At 40.1% G+C, this 18,855-nt stretch overlaps 1 protein-coding gene across 2 annotated transcripts in view; it reads right to left on the bottom strand.

The window, feature by feature from the left end:
- The window catches only part of il1rapl1b (interleukin 1 receptor accessory protein-like 1b), a 331,363-nt gene that overhangs the window by 139,967 nt on the left and 172,541 nt on the right, over nt 1-18,855 (bottom strand). The window lies entirely within an intron of this gene.

Here is an 18,855-nt window from a genome sequence, read left to right as displayed (position 1 = left end):
AAGGGAGGTAGGGAGAGAAAGACAGGGAGTGAGACAGGTAGTGAGACAGGGAGGCAAATGTATCTTATGAAGTATAGCATACATATGTTATAACCTGACATAATGCATGAGCTCTATCAGAAATTTTACTGGTATGCATTAATACTCAGAACTGTACTCAGCATTCTACACCACGCAGAACACAGCTGAAAGTAACATCTTGTCTCCTTTTAAATAAACATGCATAGTAATTTATAACCATAAACATAATTTAATCGCAACGCCGTCGGTACTCATACTAAAAAAGCTGCTTAAACAACTAATACATGCTTCGGAATAATTCTACACATTGATTTTGTTTGTTTTCTTCCGCACACTGTTTTGCTCTGTCACACTATGTGAGTCGCAGCGTTTTCCGCTTGTAAAGACATTCATAATTCATCACACAGCACCGTGCTGATGCCATTAAACCCGCTTATTATTTCAACTGTTCACTAGATACAGTAGAAACCATGCATCATGGGTAATTAGCTAAAACACCAGGACTGCGTGAAGAAACCGCATTCGTTATTTTATCTAAGTAAGGACTAAAACATGTTGGGGCGTGTGGTAAGATTTAAACTGGGTTTACACTGTACGATGTTCTTTCGTGTTGTAGACACAATCGTATATTGCAAATTTATTAGTAGCTCAGCCTCATTAAACACCCAGTCTATGTTAACATATAAGGTCACTACGGCAACAATAAGGAAAGAGACAGCCTCTCTAATTTATAGCTCAAACCTTTCCAAAAATTTCCTCCAAGAAGTCATTATTCAAGATAGAATGGGACCCAAGGACAGCGAGAGGATGCCATCTTGGTTTATTACCGACTTTGGCCTTGGACTTGGAAGAGGTCACGGCTGTGTCGATGCTTATAAGAGAGGACTGTGAGCTTTTCTCTCTAGAATACACCCACCTCAATTAACCAGTCACTTCCTAACAAAAGAGCAGGACTTAGGCTTGCTTCTTATCATTTCTCTTTAATTGCTTATCTTCTTCAAAGTCTTATCAGAAAATCCTCGCACTGCAAGCGTTTATTAATAGAGTAAAAAGTAGAGTAATTATGAGGGTCGGATAAAATAACAGGACAGAGAGATCCTCAACCCTGGTTTGGTCCTTGGGCTGGCTAATTGGCCAGTGTTTTTGTACCAAAACTGCTTCACTAAGACTTACTTATCAGAGGAGAAAGGTTCTGTAGTGAAACTGTATTGCAGAACAGGACAAGAAAGAGAGCTAACAAGGAATTTCCTTTAAATAAACTATTGCACCTGACATTGCATCAAAAAGGCAGACTACCACATGGGATTCCTAAACTAATTTTGGACGTTACTCTGGTTTAACACCACCCTGACATAACATCAGCTCAATATTATACACGCACAGTCAATTCCACCGGCTCCATCTCCAACGCAAACCTGCTCCAGGGCAGCTTCTGTGCTTTTAAAGACACCTGACTTTGAACAGGTTTTGAACACATGATTCCCATAAGAATATTCCAGTAAAGATGATTCATTTCCATTCACTGCGTAGTACGTTTCTCATTCAGATTATTTCCATCTGTCCACTGTGAATGTGTCGGACAACACTGTTGGTTAGATGTCACCTTCCAAAGGCACAGTGAATTATGGGTATTTTGCCAGAAAAATCTCCTGTTTAGTTTGTGAGCAAAACCCACAACAATGTACAACATTCAAAGACGTATTAGCAGTGAAGATACCAATCCCTAACAAACATTACTGCGGTATTGACTGTACAGACAGAAACTGATGCTCATCAAATGAATGCATGATAATGAAGAATGTATGTTTTCTTCAATAAGGCCATCATTATCAAATAAATCAACACAACATAGAAAAAAACAAATGCAAAGGGAGAATAGAAAGTCGTAAATAATTAACAGAGTAACTGAGTACTCATGAAATGTGTGGAATCTTGAGAAACCCTTCAGAAACTCTCATTTTAACATTTTCTACTGGATATAGTTCTGCAAACTTTTTTCTTCAATGGAAACTGCTTCTTTTGCATGCATTTAAATCACAAGTTTTAGAATTTTCTACTTACCCCAAAATTTCAAATGGAGAAATTTGCATTTAATTATTTCAATCCAATTCCGCTGGGTTGAAATAACTAATTAGACATTTATAACTTTATCTACTTATGAAAAGACAACATTAGTTCTAACTGGGCTCCCAAGTGGCACAACAAAAGCGTTCATCAAAACATCTGGAGATCACAAGTTCTCATGAATCCTGATAATGCCACAGCCATCCATGACTGGGGGCCAAGAGAGTAAAAATATCTGGATGGGATGAGGGGCGGTATACTCTCTGTCCTGTCAATCACAGTGACGCTAGCCAATCGAGGGCGTCTGTGAGCTCAGGTATGTCTCATGTATGACACTGATACTAATGCTTATTTATATCTCGGATATTTATATCGCAAATTGTGCAAACGTTGCATTAAAATTAGAGCGTAAATGCCAAAAAGTCTGCTTTCACAGTTTCTTTTGTGTTCGTGCGTGTGAACGTTTGCGACTGGAACATATTTCTGAGTAAGCAACGCTCAGTTGTCTGTTTTCCTGGAGATCACTCGAACTACAAACTCTCTAACCATTTATGTGAGGAGACAGTCTGCCATTATTTCTTGCATATAAGAACACCGAGACCTGTCCTTGCTGTACCGTGTTACCCTGCTAAGTGTTAATCGGATTTGATTGGTGCTGTCAAGGACAGATTGCTAATCAATAGTCTTATAAACCAATCAGTGTTTACCATGCTTTGTCTTACAAGCTTAGCTTCATTAAGAAGTGCTTTTATTCATAGCTTTTCACGACAGTTAATGTGATGTGAGTGTGAGACAGGACACACCAATAGGACTTAGCAACCATGGTGTTTTGTTCATTTTGGAGAAGGCTATGTCCAGTTATCATCTCTTCCATGTGCAGCAGTTTATAAAGGAAAAACTGAAAACAGAAGCCCATTCATGCGACACTGAACCTAAAATGATGTGCAGGGCTATGGCTTTTCTGCCTTTTTTTTTTTTTTTTTGTATACATAACAGCAAATACAAAGCATAAAACTAGCATGTTTACGATGAACTTGGGGGAATCCCATTTTATTGTGTGTAGCAAATCTTTATTGTTTTGTTCTGTATGACAGAAGAACAGAACCGGTCCGGACTGGGAATACGTGCGTATTGAAACCTGCTTTATTTTCAAGTTGAAAGCAAACCTGAGGCACTGCCTGATTTCCAGCTCAAATACGCACTGTGCCAACCACATACGTTTGTCGGCGAGTTAAATACAAGAAAATACCGCAGCTTTAAAACATTAACTGGTTTATTATAGCTAACATGCTGCTATAGTTATTAATTCTGTCTGTAATTACATTAGGTCATTACCGTCCCTCGCTATAACTTAGCAGATAATCACTTATGGATAGGTTTAATGTGCTCCTGTGCAAACTAATGAGAAATCTGTATGAATACAAACCATTGAGAATGATATAGTGGATTTCTTTCATGAACTCTAGCCCTGCCCCTGATGTTAAACTTGTTCATTCTTCATACAGATTAAGTCATGCAGATTATTACAAATTTGAGAGAGAAAATGTGAGATCATGTCTTCCAGTGGATGAAAAAAAAAAAAAAAAAAAAACCTATAATCAATGTGTTTGCAATGGATTCTGGAACAGTGATATTTTATAGCTTGAGGTTTAAATAAATACATTAAACACTTTTTTGTGATAATTAGGCCAGAGCACTCAGAACCATGTCTTTTTTTTTTCTTAGTTGAATGTTGTTGTTTTTTACTCAGAAAATGTGAAATTCTTGCACAAAGAGCAGAATTTAAGAGTTTCCTTTTATAATAAGAGGAACTAGGAACTAGCTGTTTATCAGCTGCTTTGTACATAAGAGATTCTATATTGTAATATATATGTTCCTTTGAAACGGAAGAAGGTTTTCCGCGACACCCATCACATTAGGAGACCCAGCAAAGTATTTCAGCCTATCAAACTGAGCACAGAACAAAAATTCTGTTATGGATTTGGTTATAAATGGGAAGGGAAAAAACTAGTTCAATCAAGACTCTTGTCTTTTTTTCAGACCCTAGGATTTTTATTATTATTATTTTTTAATAATGAAATGTAACACAGCTTCTGTTGCAGCTTTGTTGTGGCCAATTGCATGTGTTTATGTAAATTATTTATTATTTAGCTAATTATTTACTCTCTCTGGTCCAGTGATTAAATTATGCTCGTTGTATTCATTCTCCACTTCAGGTTCAAACCGGACATCTCATCTGTTCAGAGTCTGTGGCTCTAGACAAAAATGATAATGTGAAGCAGCATTGCCAAAGAAAACACCCACTTCAGCTCGATGCGTCTGATTTTCTACTGGTTAAGCACTGAAAGGTAACTGGTCACCACTCGGTCATGCGAGCTCATCCGGGCATGTAATAAGGAATTTTATGTAACTAAACCTTCACTAATTTCAGTTGAATATACCTGATATAGGTTTACTTTGCATGTATATTTCTTGACGTTAACCCATCCATTGCTGATGCAGACCAGATGTTGGGGCAGTGGACCATTCTCAGTACAGCACTCACACTATCATGAATGTGCCAGTGCAGGTATAAGATGGGCACGTGTAATAAAGTGGCACTGAGTGTACACGAGGCTGAATGGGATTAGGGATCGTTTCAGTACCAGTTTGCAATTTCAAACACACTCTAATGAAATGTTTAGAAGGCAGGTGAAGATTTATACATGAAACTCTAGGGCTTTAAGACTTCTATTTGAATGTGCAGCTTAACAAATGTCCCCCCTTTCTCTCTGTTGCTATTTTTCTGAGCAGAAATACACCTCGGGGATCTTAATTGTACGTTTCTAGTCATCATCAGACTTTGTTCCAAAAGAGAAATCCAGATGTAAGCAAGCAAGAATTGACAATGGTAAAGAAAACTCCTTGGGATTACATGAGGAAGAACCCATGAGAGGAACCAGACTCAAAAAAAAAAAAGAAAAGAGAAACACTCCTCTGGGCGACACCATATAGTGGGATTATAAATCATTACAGTACAGAGTCATACAGTACAGGGAAGAGGCAAGAGATTTGCGATCTGCTGGTGCAATAGTATTTTAAAATCTGCTATGGTCCAAAATTGTGCCACCATTACTGGCTTTCAGCTCCTCTTACCACAAAATGATGTTTTCCAGACTTACATTTCTGTTCCATTTCTTCCAGCCTAGTTTAGCAGAAGTACGTTGTTAGCTCACTGTGATGCAGTAAATTACCACTGACCCTAACTCATAGCTAATTATACATATAATTCATTCATTTTATACCACAACACTCAAAGCTCAAATCCAACTGGCCAGATGTTGATTAATTTTATATAACAGCTTTATTTAGTTTATTTAGTTTTCACAACTGTATCAATTACATGGTTTATAGTAACGCATTCATTTCAATACGTCATTGTTTCTCTGAAGGTCACTGTACATAATGTAAATAGACAGAAGAAGAAAAACTTAACCAGCCTGAGGTGACTGTAATTATTCTGACATGGGGAAGTCTTTAGCACAGATTTTTGTGCTTTTTTTTCTGCTAAGAAACCCAAGCTGTCGTTTTTGTTTTTGTAATATTAACTTTTTTAAAGAGGCTGCTGAAGGAACACCCGTTTATATCTGTTATAAACTGTTATAAGTGTTCGTAGGAACTAACGCGCGTAATGGATGCTCCAGAATGTAACTGTAACCAAGTAAAAAGTAGAATATGTTGTTCTTAAATAAAGAAAGAACAAGTGCTGTGATAGAATTAAAACACTCAGACACACTGCTATAAGAAAATAAATCCAGAGCGGTAACAGTAAAAGCCATTGATTATTTGCCTATAAAAGCACACCGTCATGTTTTATTTCTTACATAACAAACAGGAACAAAACCTCAGACAGTACACCTGCATGTGGGAATGCTTTATAATAAACTCAGCACGCGCGTTCAGATTTCACTACCTGCTTTTTTAGTATAATTACACTGCATTATAAAACCGATACACCAGTTCCGTGAGTAAGCTCAATAACCAGTGTAAACACAGTCAGTTCTGATCAACTCAAATTGATAATGAAAATGTTCAGGGGTTAATCAAATTCTCTTCCTCTTTCTTTAATATATATATATATATATATATATATATATATATATATATATATATATATATATATATAAATTATTATTATTATTATTATCTTTCAATAAAAAAATAATTACTACTAAAGAGCTTCAAAAACTGTGGAATACAAACATTTACAGTTTTACAGTCCATAAGCAAAAGATGTCGTCAAAAACACACAATCCATATACCAATGGCAGGCTGGAACTGGACAACAGGCAAAGAGTCAATAAAACAAGCAGCCAACTCAGATGAGGCGTGTATCTTAACAAACAAACAAACAGACAAACATACAAGCAAGCAAACAAACAAACAAGCACACCAATGGCAAGACCTCACAAAGATGAGCAGGTCTTACAGAGCTTAAATACACAACGCTAATGAGACACAGGTGTCACTTATTGACTGGGCTGGTGGTTAGAAAAATGCTGGGAAACACGGCCAGGACTACAGACAGACTGCCGTGTAACTTCACCCGAGGAGCTAATCACACTCACATGTGATTCAGTCTACTGTAGTTGACCATTTTTCTAAACCATGATTTGTGCAGGAGACGAGCCAGAGATCCTTGGACCCAAAAAATTGAGAGGGCATTTTCCCCTTTTCATTTAAAATAGAATATATTATTATTATTATTATTATCCATATTATATATATATATATATATATATATATATATATATATATATATATATATATATATATATAATTTTACAACATTCACTACACCCTGTTACCAGATCACGCTTACCCCAGTGAAATATCTGGAATTACACACAGTGAAATGTTCAACAGGAAGTTGCAGAATCTGAATTTCTCGAAGATGGGATGAAGAAAACAAAAATCTCTCAATTTGTTTTTATTTAATTTCAGTGTTATTTTGATAATGACTAATGAGGTCATTTAGTAAATTCATCTCAAGTTACAGCTTGAATTACACATTTAAATATATAAAAGCACTGCTATTACCATGGATGCTGGTTAACCACATTTTGTGTATTTGCTAACTTTCATCACTGTTACTCATTTAAGAGCACAATGCAGAAAATAAGAGATATTGTGGCATAATATGGTTTAACACATTTTTAAATAGTTAAAAAGATGGATTTCTCTTCTTTTCTTTTTTTTCATGTATTTTAGTTCTATATGTGTAACTGTACAGTATTCGGTGTATTTTTGAGCATTGTGTGTGTAGTTTTTAGTTTTGGTGTCTTTATTTTTAATACTGTCGGTAATAAATTGTGTGCTTTTCTTTTTGGTTATTTCGTGATCATTTTGGATATCTCTGAGAATTTGTAAAAGCAATTGAGAAAAGCTGTAATAACTGTAGATTAAAATGTGAGCATCTTGCTTCATATAAACCATCTTAAAAGAAACAGAAACACTTCTCTCTCTCTCTCTCGCTCTCTCTCTCTCTCTCTCTCTCTCTCTCATGCCCACACTGTTCTGGAGAACATAAGATAATAAGAAGTTATATTGTTTACACACTGGTATTCAATCTCGAGCACTATACGCACTGGGAAGTCTGGTCATTTATGCAGCTGTCAGAGCCACTGGTGTCGCCTCAATGATGTTTAATATAAGACTTACATCAGTTCTATATGTTTTTTCTCTCATCCCTGCTGTATTATAAAATGCCTATCATGCCAGGTCTAATTTGTAGTCCTGTGGATCACTTCTCTTTGCTTCAGTAAATCCCTACTTGTTTTTCAGGAACAGTGTCCTAATTTGTTAAAATGGCAGCATTTCACCTTCCTGTAATTGTATTTCATCATGTACTTGTAATGAGGCTGATTATAAGTACATGACAAATAAGAAACTGAGACACAGGAATAAACTATCCAGAACAGATAGAGCTAGAATACACATGCGTGCGCGCGCACACACACACACACACACACACACACACACACAATTATAGATTTCAGCTGGAAACCTAGGCCTCTGCATTCGGCTGGTAGGCGCCACTCCAGAGAGAAAATCTCATTATCTTAATTAGCTCCTTCTCTCTGAAAAATGCATTGATTATTTTGTTTCATGAAGACATGAAACACAGACTCAAGCAGGGTTTAAAATGATTAGTCCTGCATGTGCTGCTCGTCAGCTACTGCTAAACAGACAGTAGCAGCACAGTTTGGCAGGAGAGGCACCTTGTTTCGAACAAAATTAAAATGAAAAGAAAATATATATATATTTTGGAGGCTGGAACAACTGTTGGAGTAAATCTCATTAACTAATTGGTCTCATATACAGTCAGCTCCAGAATTATTGCTACCCTTGGTTACGGAAAAATGTCTTTGTGCTTAATTAGCTTAATTTGTCACTGGAAATACAAGAGAAACCGAACCTTCAATTGAAGTAAATTTATTCTAAGAAAATAAAAAAACATGTCAACTATTCGTAACTTTCAAAAATGCCTATGAATGAAATGCTACTGAATCATTTCCCATTTATATTTTACCTTTTTATAAAGTCACCTGAGTGTTGAGGAACTCCTAAGCAATTATCCATTACTTTCTAATTCACTGAGTGATAAATGAGGTGACACACAGGATTTTGTGACAGTGTGTGTGTGTGTGTGTGTGTGTATGTGTGTGTGTGTACTGCTGCTACTACTACTACTACTACTACTACTACTACTAATAATAATAATAATAATAATAATAATAAAGTACATGAAGGTGGAGTAACAGAATGAAATTCTGAAGATTGGAATTCTTAACTAAGTTGATTTTATGAAGCAATTTATTAGAAATAACAATACAAAGCAACAGAGATTAAAATAAATCACTGAATAACAATGTGTGTGTGTGTGTGTGTGTGTGTGTGTTGGATTTGCATCAGTGTGTGTTTAATGATCATGTGTCATGTGATGTCTTCCAGAAGGGGTGAGGGGAAACAAGAGCCGGAGGATGTGAATGGAGGTTTAAAGATCTCACACAGTGCTGATTAGTGCCGGATTGAAGATGAGGGCACACACACACACACACACACACACACACACACACACACACAGAGCAAATAAATGTCATGTCTATGCTGGAATCAGCATCAAGCTCCATCCACCAAAGTGCACCGCAGCCTACAAACATGCCCACCGCGGACTACGAATCCCCACACACATGCTCACTGTCACGTTTGTACTCACCTGGTTACTGATTATATGCACCTGGTTTAAATCAGCCACACATCCTATATATACAGACTCTGGATAGTTATTCTTTGGAAAGTGTTGCTCAGGTTTGTGAATTTGCAAATTACTGAGTATGCTGGTTTTTGTGTATATCTGGTTCCCTTTCAAAGGGAATTCAACCTTGCGTGAGCTCCACGCTGTGGGAAGGAAGCGCCCTCGCGCGCGACTGACATCTTAAGCCTGTGTAACATCATGCCTATTTATAGGCCTGCTGTGATCAGGTGACGTGGCAATTAAGCGTGTAGCGTGATATATAAACGGCACCTGTGAACCGCGCCCTCGGCCTTATTATCTTCAGCGAGACTGCAAGTCGGTCGTTTGTATGATGCTCGCAAAACGACTCTTCATTTTCTCTCTATCTTTTAAAAAATCACTCTTTACTTTTCTGTCCCTTTAAAAAAAGAGAGAAAAGTATGAATGAGAGAGAATTAAGAAAGTGTGTTACGTCTTGCTCCCGTTTCATCACGGGGACAGATGGACACACTTTCTGTGTGAAGTGTCTAGGGGTGGAGCCCTCCAGAGGTCTGACTGTGCACATTGTGAACGCCTTACAATTAGACAGCTCCACACACGACTCGATCTGTTTGCGGCCGAAGGGAGATGGGTTTCAGAGCCTCGCGGATCTAGGTCCTGGGAATCTTGTATGGATCTGGAAGAGGAGCTGGAGACAGCCAAAAAAAAATTATTTCCTCTCTGACTCCGAGGAGCCAGAAGAGTGTGCCAAAAACAGAGAGCAGCTCTCAAGCATATAAAGAGCGGCTTGAAGTGATTACTAAGGCTCCCCACAGAGAGCCAGGGGAACCGGGTGGCCACAGTTGCAGCCTGTTAATAGGCCTGATCTGAGAATGATCATAAAGGCCAAGATCAGGTGTCAAGTGCCCCATTTGAGCCTTTAGAGTCAGTCTCAGAGAAGATTCTGACTCTAAAGGTAGCTCTTCTGCTGGCCCTGACATCTCTCAAGTGAGTAGGAGATCTTCAAGCTTTTTCTGTTGCCCCTTCCTGCCTTGACTTTGCCCCTGGATTAGCCAAGGCCTTCCTATATCCTAGGCCAGATTATATCCCTAAAGTGCCTAGCCAGTAGTGTTGCAGGCTTTCTGCCCTCACCCATTCCTCACACTGGAACAAGAAAGAATGCACTTGCTGTGTCCAGTAAGGGCTCTCTGTACTTACGTCCACCGCTCCGGCCAGTGGCGTAAGTCGGAGCAGCGGCTGGTCTGCTTTTTGGCAACAGTAGAGGTGATGCTGTGTCGAAGCAGTGAATAGTGGAAGCACTCTCTATTGCTTATGAGGCACGCGATCTCGCTATGCCTCTGGGCTCATTCCACTAGTGGCATCGCCTCCTCAAACGCTTTGTCCAAAGGAGTACCCTTACAGGATGTGTGTGCTGCAGCGCGGTGGTCTACGCCACACACATTCATTCGATATTACAGCCTGAATATGCATTCCACCTCGGGCTCATTGCATTCCCTTCAAAAAGAAACGTCTGGGTTACGCATGTAACTGACAAGGGAACGAGACCTTGTGTCGCTTTGTCATACCGGGGCAGGCCTGTGAATTGCATCCTCGCTTCAGATAATAGAGGCTGACGGCGCGGTTCACAGGTGCCATTTTTATATCACGCAACGCGCTTAATTGCTACGTCACCTGATCACGGCAGGCCTATAAATAGGCATGATGTTACACAAGCTTCAGATGCCGGTCACGCGTGAGAGGTGCTTCCCACAGCGTGGAGCTCACGCAACATCTCGTTCCCTTCTCAGCGAACAGGGTTGCATGCGTAACCCAGCCGTTTTGCTATATATATTTTTATATTCAGAGTTTTGTCCTGTTTGTTAATTGCCTGACCTCTTGCCTGTCTTGACCACAATATTTTTCTCATGCTTTGGAATAGTTTTTTTTTCTTAATAAAAACAATTTCGCACCTGCAGCCATCTCATGAAGCTCAGATAGTAAATGGACAGAATACTGTGTAAAAACTGTGAGAAACTCATGCATAGGTGACAGAAACAAACAATTAAAGAACTGCTCTTGTAGTAGGTTAGAGTCAATTGACCGGCGTATCGGGAATCCCTAATAGGCTTCCATGTAATGCAGTTGGACCATTTAAAAGCCAGAAAAAAGTCTGCAGCTTTGAAGGGCTTTAGACAAAGCAAGCGGCAAATCTCTCCCTGCTCCACCTGTCTCCATTCGCTTTGCATATGTAAGGTAGAATTCCTGTTTCGCACAGCTTTTGATACAGCAGATGAAAAATCGCTTGCATTTACATTTACATTCAGAGCATTTGGCAGATGCCATCACATGATTTACAGAAGTTCTTTTTGCTTGTAGTCTCCATCAAAATTACATCCTTGCATGTAGCTACAGATAGCACAAGACCAACCAGGATTGTACCACAACGCATACAAAACAAAACATCCAAAATTTGTGCCCATTCATTGTCAGGGCTTTCGGGCTGTGCTGCTATGGTGTTATGGTATAAGATTGAACAGTTACCTTTCCACTGACTCTTACAAAATACAGATTAAAATTAATTTCCATCTATTATCATAAACCATTTTTTTTTCTACCTTCTACCTAGTCAGGTTCCTTGTGGTTCCAAACCACAGTTTTTTGTCAGGTTGCAACTCCCCAAAATTTTCACAACTCCATCACTCTGGACTCCCTAAATCATACTACAGCAGCTCGTGTTCCTCCACTCAACGTGGCTGAGCGTGATTGTACTGAAAACTCTTTGGCTGTGTAAACATGCTGCATTACAACCTCTGCTTTATCTATTTCACTATTTCGGCTTTGTTTTGGTTTGTCTTTTGTTGGCTTAGCGTGTAAGCTTTCCTCAGAACCAATGGTTCAAGGTTTATTGTCATTGTCAAAGACAGTGAAATTGCAGTTGCAGCTCCAAAGAAAGTAACGTTCAACATGTTGTACACACAAGCATGCACCAAAAGACAAGCTCTCACATTCTGTTCTCCCCACATTCCCCACATCCGCCCCCATTCCCCACATCCGCCCACATCCACCCATCTGCCCCCATCCGCCCACATTCCCCACATCCGCCCACATCCACCCATCCGCCCCCATTCCCCCATCCACCCACATTGTGACATTTAACATACTGCACATACAACCACTCTCTCTTTCAGCTTATAACGACAACACAACATGCACAAGCTATGAGCTGTTATCCGTGTCGTGATAAAAAGATGAACGCTAAATCAAAGAGCGTGTTTGCTTCACCACTAATTTCAATCATTTTTTAATTGAATATTTATTCATTCATATTTAGTGACTGCTTTCTCCTGGTCAGGGTCACAAAGCTTATCCTGGGAACACAATACTAAAGACTAAATGTAATGTGTTTCACTTAATCTTGACCTATTTTTATATTTTTCCCTCAGCATAAAAATTATGCAAGGACTCTTAGGAGCCAAGCACTCCCAAGGTTGATCCCCTTTGAAAACATTTTGAACTAAACCGCTTTTCATCACTCCAGTATGGAATGAAAGGTTGTGGTACATGCGTCACCCTTCAAAGCATCTCGCGTTCTTCACTGCAGGATTGCCTAAAGCACAGCAACAGCATAGCGCTGATCAATCATGACTCAGGAGCTAATACGCTGTTGTCCGACTGCAAATGATGGTCAGCATAGACAGTACCTTCTGCCAAATGTCTGCAACTTCATGACTGTAATGGTAAAAAAATAAAACGTCATCTGGCTGAAGGTATTTCCAAACTGTCTCTGCTGGTGGTGAGTTAAAAGTAATTGCAACTGAACTGCATGAAAAGGTTATAACAGCACATCTGCTGTTTGTTAATTCAACCAAAAGGTAGCTAGGCAACAGAAATAAAACCAATATATATTTGAAGTCCACACTTTCATGAGGAAAAGGTTCATTTGTAACCTGGTTGTATTCAAATATGCCTCTGACACGGTGTACACACACCAAGCGGAGCTGAGGGTGACATCCGTGCAGCGTGCATGTATTCTTATTATAAACTTACAGGCTATATATCAAGGATAGAAAAAAATCTGACCACGGATAATATCCAAACGGATTGATCATCGTTTTATCTACTATCTCAGCAAATATGATCACAATGAAGCTGAAATAATTTCAACTCATAAATGGGAGGTTACGTACCCATCACAAGGCACACACATTCTGTCCACGTCAACGGCCTTGTTCACACCAGGTATTAACATCTGTCTCGAGTGATCTGATCACAAGTGTACAGCTGAAATGCATAGCCTTTTACACCTGCCCTTTTAAACGCATCATCAGTGACCAGTTGTGATCAGATTTCATACACGTTTATTATGTCAATCTTCCACTGCATTTGCTTTCAGACAGAAATATCTCACAAATCCCATCTCATGTACCTGTTTCGAATGTTTTGATTGTGATTGTGTTGTCTGTTCACAGTGTAGGCTCCGGATCCACAGTGGTCCTAACCTGGATAAAGCATCTTATTGTTAACACGTTGACCTAACTTGTGTAAAACCACATTGCTCTGATGATCCATCCATCCATCCATCCATCCATCTTCTATACCGCTTATCCTTTTCAGGGTCGCGGGGAATCTGGAGTCTATCCCAGGGAGCATGGGGCACAAGGCGGGGACACCCTGGACAGGGTGCCAATCCATCGCAGGGCACACAATCACATACACATTCACACACTTCAATTCAATCAGCCTACCGTGCATGTCTTTGGATTGGGGGAGGAAACCCCCGCAGCACGGGGAGAACATGCAAACTCCGCACACACAGGGCCACGGTGGGAATCGAACCCCCGACCCTGGAGGTGAGGCGAACGTGCTAACCATTAAGCCACCCTGCGCCGTGCATTAGAAGGTGTGGTGAAAAAATAAGATAAGAACTGTGACTGCTCGGATCACAAACCATAAGTGTCCCTTCTCTGTGTATCTACACTGGGTTAACCAAAGAGAGGTAGATCAGAGGTTAAGGCACTTTTTAAAATGTTTTTATAATTGCATAATATCTAAATGGATCCAAGGTGACTGGATGGTAGCTACTTACACTTAGGTCATGTCTACATATGACTGTGAATTCATCTGCCTGTTAAATGGCATTTTCAAACTGCAATCTAGGTGAAGAGAAAACCTTGAGGGACGTTTGCTGTATTTAATCTGCAGGTTTCTTTGGGGCTGGTAAGTGACTCTGCCGGTGTCCTCTTTATTTCCAACGCTCTGATCACAGGCAGCAGTGAGCGGAGATTTAAAAGGTGAGAGTCTGATGAATGTAAAACTTCTGATCATTCATCCAAAATCCAATTTCTGTTCAGAAGAGTAGTGACTGCCATATTTTCGGGACCATTATTCTGCAGAAGAGGTGCAGAGGAAAGGGGAAAACTAATGAATTGCCAGTTGAGGTATTTGCATGGCTGCCCTCGGCTCTCTCCTCCACTCTCTCTTGTATTAAGGAATTTTAGGAGTCTCCTGAGTCAACTCATCAGCATGAGTGTAACACAAACACGCTATTGATTTTTTCTTTCACCAAATGCTGCCTTGCAAAATCACTAAAGCATAATTTAGATCTTCTGCTTTCTCTTCCTTGCTTTCTGTCATACACACACTCACACACACACACACACACACACACACACACACACAGAGTTTTAAATTAGCTTCAGTCTTGGCCCAGCTCAGCCAATAAAATGAGATATGACTTATACTGGGCACAGACTGCCGTGCTGGATGCTCAGTAAATCTGACAGAACACTGTTTCAGAACACGTGTGTGGAGGAAGAGTAGGAGAGGAGGATTACACGAGGACCAGTCAGTGCCCTCGGACGTCAAAGGTCCTCCTTTTCCTGATCACCTTTCCTCCATCATTCTGTTCCTGCTGCCAGTGTTGTCTCTACAGTTCTCTCATCTCTCAACATTGTCTATTTACCTTTAAATTTATCCTGCATTTCATTTTTTCTTCTCAGTAGAGGCTTCTATAATGATAATTGCCCCAGGAGAGGGCAGATTGAAGAAGTGGTCCTTAAGGAGCACCATCCGTTTCCTCCTCTCTCTCTCTTTCTCTCTCTCTCTCACCAGATGGTGTAGCTTTCATTTCAAATGCCTGGTATTTCCTTATTAACCTCATGCACCCATGAGCATGGCTGACTGCCTATAACTATCACTAGAAGCACTTCTCTCTCCTCCATGTGGAAAAAGGCCAGATTTGGTATAGTGTTCATTTCCGGCCACTGTAAAATGTGAAAGAATCGAAACTGAATAGTCATTTTTATACACCAGGGACATATAGAGACTGCTTTTATTTCTGAGGGCATATTCTCACCTATTAGTCTGAATCAGAGTTAAATTAATACTTTTGTTTTTTTTTGCTGTTTGGTTTGGTTCACCTTCAGCTCCCCCACCACCCAAGTCCTGGAACATAAGTAAACAAAACAAAACCCAAAACCTATTTTATGGGAAGGGGTGGCGCAGAAAACAAACAACTCATAATCTCTGAGCATTTCTTCTTTTTTCTCAGTCCAGATTTCCTAACACTGTGTCATGTGTAACTATGTGACTATGTGAAAGTTTGGTGAGCTAGTGAGCTACTTAAATGCATTTATACAGACTAATGAAAACGATACCCACAGTCCTTTGCTAGCATATTGGCCGAGATGTAATATTTTCACATTGCACATAAAAGATTCCATTCAAGTCTGCCCGCATATTTTCGTGTTTTAGCAGCGCTGTACTGTTCTGTGTTTTGTTCAGTTTAGGCAATGTTTCACATCCTTGCATATTCCTCATCTGCAGAAAAGTTGGTTTGTCATCTGTCAAGCGCATACAGTGCATGAGTGCATACATACAAGAGGCTGATGATAAACTAAAAGTGCTTGAAATGTAAATTCAATATCCAACCTGGGAAAGGGACATTTAACGGCAACTGTGAATATATGCATCTTGGTAAAATACCACACCACGTTTGAATGATAAAATGCCTTAATGTTGATGATATCTTGGACTTTAAATATGAAAAAAGTTTCTCTGTCATCATGTTTCACTCCATGTTCCTATGCCTCAGTCAGTATAATGTATGTGTTGCTTATTAAGTCTCTCTGGTTCTCTTTTCCACTGCTCTGTCTGTCTGTCTGATTTGCTGACTGAGGCTGCTCTGGCTCACTGTGCTGCTTAGTGAGCTTACTAATCACCATCAGGGTTTGAAGAACTATTCTCTGTGGGGGTTCCTTTAACAAATGTCAGACTGGAAAAGAAGAGGGAAGTGTTCTCCCTGCAGCTTCGAACATCACAGGAACCCAGCCAGACCCAGCACTGAGGCATATAAAAGCACTCCACATTTAAACATGGGTGCTCCTGCAACTCCTGCAAGCCTCTTTTGTTCCAGTCAGGTGAAAATGAGCAGGAGCGAGAACCAGCATCTTTCTGAATATAATTGGATCCCATTGGCTTTGAGCAGTAGCAGAGGGACACACTCAGAGGAAAGTCAAAGAGCAAAGAAACGAGTTATATGAATATATGTGGTGTTCATGTGATACAGTGTTGATTTTTTTCATCCTCAAAGGATCCTGTTAAAAAAAAATAATAATTAAAGATGTCCTGCCACATAGTCAAATCAACTAAAAAATATATGTTTTTGAACTGTAGTCATTTGTCAGTTCAGGACAACTGCTGCCAAAATCAAACTCCCCATTTAGGTCAATGTCCATAATCTGTTATACCACACTCCAGCTGCAATAGAATTTAGCAACCTCGAAAACCTTACAAAGAGAGAGCAGCCTTGAAGCCCATGGTAGACTTGCTGACCATAGTTTAAGCAAACAGAATGACTTCAAATGGTTGGAGCATGTCCTACACTTTGCATTTATTTATTAAATTAACCAAATGACCTTCTGGAACTCCCACTTTCGTCTCATCAGCTACCACTACCCCAGCAACACTTCACTTGTTTAATTAGTGCATCATAAATACCACATTCCACATACTCCATGAGAACCCCCATAGCATGATGCTGGCACCACAATACTTCACCAAATGGATGGTTTTACCAGTTGATGAGCAGTACCTAGGTTTTGCTGGATGTAGGATTTGGAGTTAAATGTCTTGTCTCATCAAACCAGGGAATATATTTCCTAATGCTCTCAGAGTCCTTTCAGTGCCTGCCATATGCCTTTTATTCAGAAGTGGCTTCAGTCTAGCTTCTCTATCATAAAGGCCTGATTAATGGAGTTTCTCTAAGATGATTGTCCTTCTGGTAGGGTCTCGAATCTCTGCGCAGGACTTTGTATGTGACTATTATGGTGACTATTGGTCTCTTGGTCACCACCATGTCCAAGGTCCTTCTAGCCTGGTTACGGAGTTTAACCAGACAGTTAGCTCTAGGAGCAGTCCTGGTGGTTCCAAACCTCTTCCATTTCACAGTGATAGAACCCACTGAGCCCCTGGGAATACTCCAGGTGACATTGCTGACCCTCAGGTCCTTGCTGCCTGTCTGAGACACTGTCATGCCCTGATCGGTCTGACCAGTCAGGTACATAAATTTCAAGGGTTGCAAAAGGTAGAAAAACTCTCTCCACCTTACACAAAAGCTCCTTGGCTAGCTTCACTTAGAGCAACTTAACTACCAGGTCAGCACAATGGAGCAGTGGATCTGGGTAAAATTCGGCCAGACACAGGTGGACTGCTTTGCTTGTTGACAATGAGTTGACTCTGTCAGACATGGTTCTCCCTAGCAGAGCCAAACAGTCCTCTCCAACGAGACGCAATAGCCTAAGATAGCCTCCTCTATGTTTCCATGCAAGTGGTACATAAAACTCAGCAATCAATCCACAGAGTTCTATTTAAGACCCTGTAATCGTCAAACTTGTGTTTGAGTTCTTTAAGAGCTGATTTGAAGACACCCTGCTGGTGATCACCTCAGCAATAACTGTGGGAGAACTGCACTTGCTGGTGACCAGATCATTCCAAAGTGACGTTGTGACTGAACCCATGGTTTTTTGTATTGAACAAGCTAAGAAAAAGCAGTTCTCCAAGGCAAGGTAAGGCAAGGAACCATCTGAAATCCGTAAGTAGTTAGAAAGTAATTATACCTCCTATCTGTGCAAATGAATATCAGCTGGGTTAGTAAATTGATGGTCTATAGAAATGCTTTTCGTTACCAAGGTGTCACACAAGAAACATCTCATGATGGCTAAAAGCAAAGAGTTCTCCCAAGACCTTCACAACTTTATTGTGGCGAAACAATCTGCAAGTGGAAGCAACATCACTCCGTCATCAACCGGCCACGCACAGGAGCTCCTCACAGGATTTCTGACCAGGGAGGCAGAAGAATAGTCAGAAGAGTAGCCCAAGAGCCAAGGACCACTCAGAAAGAGCTCCAGAAACACTTGGAGGCAGCAAGTACCATCGTCACAGAGAAAACAATAGGCAATGCACTCCACTGCTCACGCTCACCCCACAAGACTCCATTACTAAAGAAAAGGCATGTC

Source organism: Ictalurus furcatus, chromosome 27 (genome assembly GCF_023375685.1).
Source record: "Ictalurus furcatus strain D&B chromosome 27, Billie_1.0, whole genome shotgun sequence".
Lineage (NCBI taxonomy): Eukaryota > Metazoa > Chordata > Actinopteri > Siluriformes > Ictaluridae > Ictalurus > Ictalurus furcatus.
Note: the sequence above shows the minus strand (reverse complement) of the source record. Positions and strands in the feature narration are given on the sequence as shown.